General features: G+C 42.6%; 1 long non-coding RNA gene across 2 annotated transcripts in view; it reads right to left on the reverse strand.

Annotated features, from left to right (window-relative positions):
- The window catches only part of LOC114616948, a 10,772-nt gene extending 4,058 nt beyond the window's left edge, over nt 1–6,714 (reverse strand). For both annotated transcript variants that reach the window (XR_003710712.1, XR_003710711.1), the window contains exons 1-3: nt 6,665–6,714; nt 1,285–1,465; nt 249–309 (exon numbers count right to left, since the gene is read on the reverse strand). This is a non-coding gene — a long non-coding RNA (uncharacterized LOC114616948). The remainder of the gene's footprint in view (nt 1–248; nt 310–1,284; nt 1,466–6,664) is intronic.
- Between the last annotated feature and the right edge of the window lie 1,419 nt (nt 6,715–8,133).

An 8,133-nucleotide genomic window follows, 5' to 3' on the forward strand; every position in this document is an offset into this window, starting at 1 on the left:
AGAAGAAGAAGAAGAAGAAGAAGAAGAAGAAGAAGAAGAAGAAGAAGAAAAATAAAATCACAGTTGTGCATAGTTTTATATGAAAATTAGGTGAGCACGATGACATATTCCGTTTACTCACTGAGCAAACTGGTAAAGAGACAAAGGCCAACTACAATGACAAGTTTAAGTATCGTCAACACACAAAACAAAACAAGCAAACAAAAAACAAACAAAACAACAAAAACAATAACAAAACCTTCCAATACCACAGGCACAGCTTTGGATTTTCATCAACTCAAAGATGCAGTCTCTTTTCTCAGACCTGGGCTATGGAAGAAAAGAGCGCGAGTTAAGTCACTGACCTCCCTTACGCCTACTAACCACCCCTGAGCCTCATCAGGGCTCTGCTTTCCTTACCTGTTATGGTCACAATATTCTTTGCCTGGTGAAAACTGTTGAGTCCTTTGAGCGTGAAGCTCTAATTACAAAGGGTCAAGACACTTGGCCTTTGTGCCTGCCAGTTTCTTTGCTGGGGTCAGTGGTCTAGGACCCAATTATAAATTCATCTCTTGGCTTGGCAGGGGTCAGGGGGTGTGTCTTCTTTCCCATCACTATGGCCTAGTGGGTAGTGTCTCCAATCCCAGGTTTGCTAATGGTTCAGCTGAGTCGTACAGTCTTGAGCCCTAGGCTTTTGCTTACAGGCCATGTGGACCCAACCTGCTGGCACTTGAGTCTGTGTCCAGCTCTGGCAACCGTCCCAAATGACCTAGCCTGATCTCATTGCTTTTCAATGAAGCTTCTAATTTCCCCAGAGTTCCTAGAACCTGGGTTGGGGACAAGTTCATTTGAAAACTGTTAAGGATCAACTCTCACTCTCCAGCCAGGCTTGGGGTGAGCTAGTGAGTTCTTTAAAGAACTTCCTTGCAGCTGGGGATACTGCTCGGTGACAGTTGTTTGCCTATTGTGCACAAAGTCCTGGGTTCACTTCTGAGTTTCCCTATGGTAACCTCATGGAATTTCCCTGTAGCAACTATGTTCTGGCCTAAAATGAGACCTGTCTTAACAAACCATGGTGAGGGTTTTGATGTTGTTTTCTCTTTTAGAAATCTATCTTCTGAACAAGATAACTGGGTAGGGGGGAGTTGAGGGGGAGGAACAAAAGTCAAAACAGATGCCATCAACAATTGCAAATGGCTGGGGAGACTCATCCAGTAAAGGTGATAGCTGGGCAACCCTGACAACCTGAGTTCAATTCTTGGAACCCTTGTTAAAACAAAACCAACAGTGCTGCAGTACACACACCTGAATCCCAGAATTCCTAGGGAGACACGGAGAGTAGAGACAGGAGGTTCATGTGGAAGCTTCTGGGTCAGCTTCCAGGAGTTGACAACACAGCAGCAGGATGCCCACTTAGTAAGGTGAAAGGAGAGAGCCTTCTCCTGAAAGCTGGGTTCTGAGTTCTACATGTATGGCATGGTTGCACCTGCACACACATAAAAACAAGTAAATAGGTAACAAACAAATATTTTTTAAAGGCACAGGTAGGAACTATAAAGAAACGCCTTTTAAAGGCATGAAAGGAACTACAGAGAAAGTGTACTCAGTGTGGAATTCAAGAAAAATAAAAGGTTTTGAACCCACAACAACCAAACGTTTCCGGCATAGGTTAATTGTTATTTCAGAAAAAATTTTAAACTTCATATTAAGGACTGAACCCCAGGCTTCATACATGCTAGGCAAGCACCCTACCACTGAGCTATAACCCAGCTTTGGTTCTGAACACATGACAGACACACTTGTACTGAGCATGCCGCCATGTCATTAAATGCCAGAAAATGGCTGCTTGAACCTTGGCTCAGAGTCCAAACTATTATATGTTACTGAGGTGGTTTGAAGAAGAATGGCCTCTATAAGTTCATGTATTTTAATACCTAGTCATCAGGAAGTGGCACTACTGGAGAAGCGTTAGGAGATATGACTTTTTTGGAGTAGGCGAGTCACTAGGGGATGGGCTTTGAGGTGTCAAAAGCCCATGCTAGGTCCAATGTCACCCTCTTCCTGCTGCTTGTGGATCCTGATGTGGAACAATCACCTATTTCTCCAGCACCATGTCTGCCTGTGTGCTGCGGGACTCCCCACCATGATGATAACGGATTAAACCTGTGAACCTGTAAGGCAGCCTCCATTACATGGTCTCTTTTATAAGAGTTGTCTTGGTCATGGTGGGAGTCTTTTCATAGCACTAGACACTGGCTAAGACCAGTATGAACACAGTATTTTGACTTTGCACACTAAACTTTCTGTCCTCATAGAAGCATCGCAGTTTAATTACAGAAAGCAAAGATACTATTTTCCTAATACGAACCTTTAGCATATAGATATCAAGGTAGTATATCTTTTGAATATATTGTGTTAGGAGCTTGCTTGATTTTTAAAATTCCTGTCTCCATTATTGATGCGAGTTTTTTTTTAAAATCACAATCATTCAGTGAATTTTGAGATGGACAGAATTTCCAGCTTCTCAAATGCTCCTGTATGCACTTCTGCCATTTTGCATGATATTTTCAGCGTTGACAACTCTAAAATCAGAATTCTGATCCACTCTGGAACATGTTACAGTATCTATACCCTAAGGTGTCAAATATTTAGTCAAGATTTATTCATGTAAAAATAAACAAGCACATTCATCTTATTCGCGTGCAAATTTGCTTCTGTCTTTAACAAATGGTGAAAGTATATGTATACAGAGAATTATTTTAAAGTGAATTTCTTTTTAAAAAATTTCATTTCATTTATTTTTGTTATTTGTGTGTGTGTGTGTGTGTGTGTGTGCACATATGATGAGTGTAGGTTCACACATGCCATGATAAGTATGTTGAAGTCAGAGGATAACTTTGGGGAGTTGATGCTGTCTTCCTGCTGCAGGTTCTGGGGCTTGAACTCATGTTGTAAAACTTGTGTGGTAAGTGTGCCTCTCTCCAATTGTTGAGCCAATCCAACCACCCCAAAGTAAATGTCTTTCTTTAAAACAACAACAACAACAAAAGCATTATGCAGACACCACTTAGGAAAGACTAGGGCATGAGAGAGAATTTTCTGGAGATGAACCACTGTTTTGCCTGGCTGTGATGGGTAAACTCTGAATTGCAGGGCCTTGGGAGATTTCATCTGAGGATTGCTTCTCACTGCTGATATGCCTTTCCTGTCACTATTACATAGCCTAATGACTCCTGGGCAGCAGCCTACCCTATTGGGCAGATTTTTCGAAGACCAACATGGAGACATACTTTTATGTAGTAATGCTATGTAGATAAATTGATGATTTTATAATTTCTAGAATCCCCAAATTTATACAAATAACGCATGCCTGATGCCCATGGAGGCCAGAAGAGAGCAACAAATCCCTGAAGCAGGAGTTACAGGCAACTGTGGGCTGCTGTGACGGTGCTGGGAATTGAACCCTGGTCCTCTAGAAGAGCAGCCAGTGCTCTTAACTGCCGAGCCATCATGTTCATCCCCCTTTGTTCCCTTTCTTTGTTTCTTTCTTTCTTAATTAATTAAAAATATTATTATTGGTGTGTGTGTGTGTGTGTGTGTGTGTGTGTGTACATGGTATGAAAATGGGGGTGGTACACATGCCACTGTGATCTCATGGAGGTCAGAAGACAACTTTGTGGAGCCTGTTCTCTCCTCCCACCTTTATGTGGGTTTGTAAGCACCTTTGCTCACTAAACCATCTTGCTGGCCTGTGAATTTCTCTATGAAACACACACACACACACACACACACACACACACACACACACACACACACGATAAGCGTAGTCAACTGACAACCTTTTCTTTACACAGTGACTTCTTAGAACTGTCCTTGTCTAAAATGAGGTCATTGCTTAATGGTCTTCAATGACTTCTTGACAGTGTGGAATGGAAAAGCCTGGAGTGATGTGGGAAGGGGTTCAGAGAATGTGCGGATTGTCAGTATCCCGACAGGTATGGCTTCTATTTTGACTGAAAAGTAAATACTATTTGTCCTCTGGTGTCTCTCTGTCCTTTGCCCTTTGAGGGTCGAGTGCTAACCTAATTGGCTTCAAGTTTGCATAACCTTTCAAAGCAATTAGTTTCCAACTTGCCACACCTCCCCTCCCCTCCCCTCCCCTCCCTTCCCCTTCCCCTCCCCTCCCTTCCCCTCCCCTCCCCTCCCTTCCCCTTCCCTCCCCTCTGAATTTCAGCATCTAACTCTGGGCAGATAGATATGCAGCCTTTCTGAGCCTTGGTGGCCACACACGGGCATCCAGCAGGCATCCCTCTGCAGAAAGACTCCCTGAGGTCTCTCTGCACAACAACTTCCCTGTTTATATCTCGAGTTCTACCCTGTTCTATTATATTGATAGATAAGAGGATGAAGAGATGAGGAGTTGACTGCACACTTAGTGCTTTCTCTAACTGAATTCTTTAAATAACACTACAAGGTAAGCATTAGTTCCTAAGTTTTTTTTCTCAGGTGAATAAACTATGTACCCAATTATCCACTCAACAAAAACACTCTGACCTACTGAGTGAAAATTGTACTGGAATTCTATTTCAAATCTACAAAGGAACTCACTGTGTAGTAAGGACCATAAGAAAAATGGAAGCCCCCTTTTAGATCAAATATAGTTGGGAAAAATCTCAAAATGTAGGGACAGTTTGAATTATGAGTAAGAAAAACTTTCTGGTTCTGAGGGAGTCAGAATATCTTCATGAAGAGATGGCAAATCGTTCAGAAGCATGAAAATGCCTGCTGCTGCAGAGGGAGTGTGTAAGAGATAGAAAGACATAGGAGGCTGGAGGAGCTGGACTGGGGTAACTGGGGTGGGAGCTGGAGGCAGGGCCTCAGCAGATGGGGAAGGAGACCTCTCCCCCAGTACAGCACAGGTGCATAGAGATAGAGAGGCATTTTTAGTAATTATGATTATGAATTTGATCTAATTTATGTTAGAAAATATGCACCAACTCACTGTCTTTCCTTTGTTTGGTTTTTCGTTTATTTTTGTTTTGTTTTTGAGACAGAGTTTCTCTATGTAGCCCTGGCCGTCCTGTTACTTACTCTGTAGACCAGACTGGCCCAAACTCAGAGATCTGCCTGTCTCTGTCTCCTGAGTGTTGGGATTAAAGGCATGTGCCACCACCACCAGGTACAACTCACCGTTTTATAAATATTATTTAGAATAAAGTCAAGTGTGTTTTGTTTGTTTGGGGCAGTAGGGATTGAACTTGGGGCCTCTTACTTGCTAAGCAAGCAGACCTTCCACTGAGCTACACCTCACACTCCCCTTTCTGCAGTGCTGGGACTTGAGCCCCTGGCCTTGCACATACATGCTGGTAAACACTGACTCTGAGCTACTTCCTAAATCCCAAGTATAAGAGCATCTCAGAGAAAGCTTTCATTCCCTCCTTTCTAGTAGAAGATTCCTTCATAGATTCTTGACATAGATTAGGAATGTAATAATTTAGTCTAGTATAGGAAACACATTCTAACTAAATATTGCAAAAGAGAGATTTCATTAATGAGATGGATTACTAAAGTATTGAAAGACCAAGAAGAGGAGGGAGCTTGGGTTTTTTACTGACTGGGATGGAGTGCAGCATGGATTGTCCTCGCTTCTATAGGCTTGGGGGTGGCTGTTGCCCATAGGTGTGGATGCAATCAAATGGTGCCACATTTATTAGGACTTGAATCATAAAAAAGGAAGTAAAGAGAATGGCTGAGGGACATAGGCAATAACCAGCACAGAGAATCTGAAGATCTGACAGATTCTGGTAACAGGAGATTAGAACTTGGGAATGGGCAGGAGCCTTGGACTGAAAAATTTCAGCAGTCTTAACAGACCTCTTAGAGATCCATGATAGATGACCATGAAGGGATGGCAGGAATTGGTTGCAACCTCAGAAGCTTCGTGTGGTCACCATGGTGATGTTCATGCCATCTGCTGAGGGGAACAATGGAAAGAGAAGCAGCCAGCCTTCTCTTTCCCCATCTCCTGGAAGTATTTTCCTCTCATTCGAGGTCACGTACTATACAGCCATTGTTTGGATTGCCATCTCCTTCAACAATACCGAGATTCACATCTTTTCTTCCTGTTTATCAAGGTGATTGATGGAAGAAGGGTACAAAGATTCAGTTCTGTTTCTAACCAGAGGCTTTCATGGTTCATGGTATTCAGACAGGCTCAGTGAATATTTGAGGAGACAGCTGTTCCTCGCCTTCCTTTAGCTTCTGGCAGATGATTTGATGTGAAGGCTATACCCTTCACATCCTGAGGCCAGGAGCCAAAAAGATGGTTCAAAGGTTAAAAGCACTTACTGCCCTGGAAGAGGACCTGGGTTTGGTTCCCAGCACTCATGTTGGGTGGATCACAACTGCCCACTACTCCAGATCCAAGGAATCTGACCCTCTTTTCTGGCCTCTGAGGGCACCTTTATATACATGTACACACATCCTTAAAAAAAAAACAAACCTGAGAACAGACTCTAGCATCTATACCAATGGTCCAACAGAAATGGTAAAAGGCAGATAAAAGTTCTTAATAGGTCTGTTTTGACTTCCGTTCCTGCTTCACGTCTGTTTTAGGGTTTCTCCTGCTGCAATAAAACACCATGACTCAAGGCAGTGTAGACAGGAAAGGACTTATTTGACTTACATTTCAATGATGCAGGAAGTCAGGACAGGAACTCAAACAGGACAGGAACCTGAGGCAGGAGCTGATGCAGAGACCATGGAGGGATGCTGCTTACTGACTTGCTCTTCATGGTTTACTCAGCTTACTTCCTTATAGAACCCAGGACCACCAGCCCAGAGGAGGGTTATCACCTACAATGGGCTAGGCCCTTCCACACCAATCACTAATTAAGAAAATGTTCTGTAGCAGTGGTTACTAACCTATGGGTCATGACCCTTTTGGGGATCAAGCAACCCTTTCACAGGGGTTTCCTAAGACCATCAGAACCACAGATATTTACATTACAATTCATAACAGTAGGAAAAGTACAGTTGTGAAGTAGTAATGAAAACAATTTTATGGGTGGGGTCACCACAACACAGGGAACTGTAGGAGAGGGTCATAGCATTGGGAAGGTTGAGAACCACTGCTCCACGGCTTGCCTGCAGCCTGATCTTATGAAGGCATTGTTTCAAATGAGGTTCCCTCCTCTCAGATGACTTTAGCTTGTAGGTGACATAAAACCAGCCAGCACAGCATCCCTCAACTGGTGAGATTCTGTGGGTTCCTAAGTGTTTAAATAGCTAGCAGTTTTGAAAAGGAAGTTCTTACAAACAAAGACACAGTTGCTATTCTTTGCTTTTGGCTTATCAGTATTTGATTGGAAAGATTTTAACTTTAAGGAAATAAACCTAAGAATAAGTCAAGGGTCCAATGTGACTAGAGATGGTAGTCTGAGGGTTTGTAATAATAGTTTTGCTATTTCCTTTTGCCACTGGGGCTTAAGAATGTTGTTGAGAAAAGCATTCAGGTCATGTATGCTGAATGGCTGATTGGATAGATAAAAAAAAAAACCCAAGTACCACAAATTTCACTTTCAGGAGCCTCCTGTCAGGATCCTTGATTCCCTATGAGAACAACAACAACAAAAGCCTTACAAAGAGTACAGATAAAACATTAATGAGATCTAAGAGAAAAAGCTTGGAGTCTGTTCAACGACATCTTTATAAACATTTATGGAAGGGTTGGGGATACAGCTCAGCTGATAGAGCTCTTACCTATCACACATGAGGACCTAGGTTGCCACTCCAACATAGTGTAAAACCAGATATGATGGCACATGTCTATGCCATGGAGGTAGAGGCGAGAGGATCAGAAATAAAAGGTGTCATTCTCTGCTATGTAGTGGATTCAAGTCTGAGATAGAGACCCTGTCAGCAAATAAATAAGCAAACAACACTTCATAGAAACTCTAAAACCCATGCCTTTGGTGTGAAATAGTTCTCAAGAAATAGCAGAGACAGTAAAGGATTCCACATACCAGAACTTCCAAAATGTACATTGCCCACTGAGAGTGGTGAGACAGATCACCCCACCTGATGATAGGCGTGTGTATGGGGATCGTTTTTAATCATGTGGACAGTTCTGGCCCAAATTCCTCATTTCACTGA

Source organism: Grammomys surdaster, unplaced genomic scaffold (genome assembly GCF_004785775.1).
Source record: "Grammomys surdaster isolate TR1022 unplaced genomic scaffold, NIH_TR_1.0 133, whole genome shotgun sequence".
Lineage (NCBI taxonomy): Eukaryota > Metazoa > Chordata > Mammalia > Rodentia > Muridae > Grammomys > Grammomys surdaster.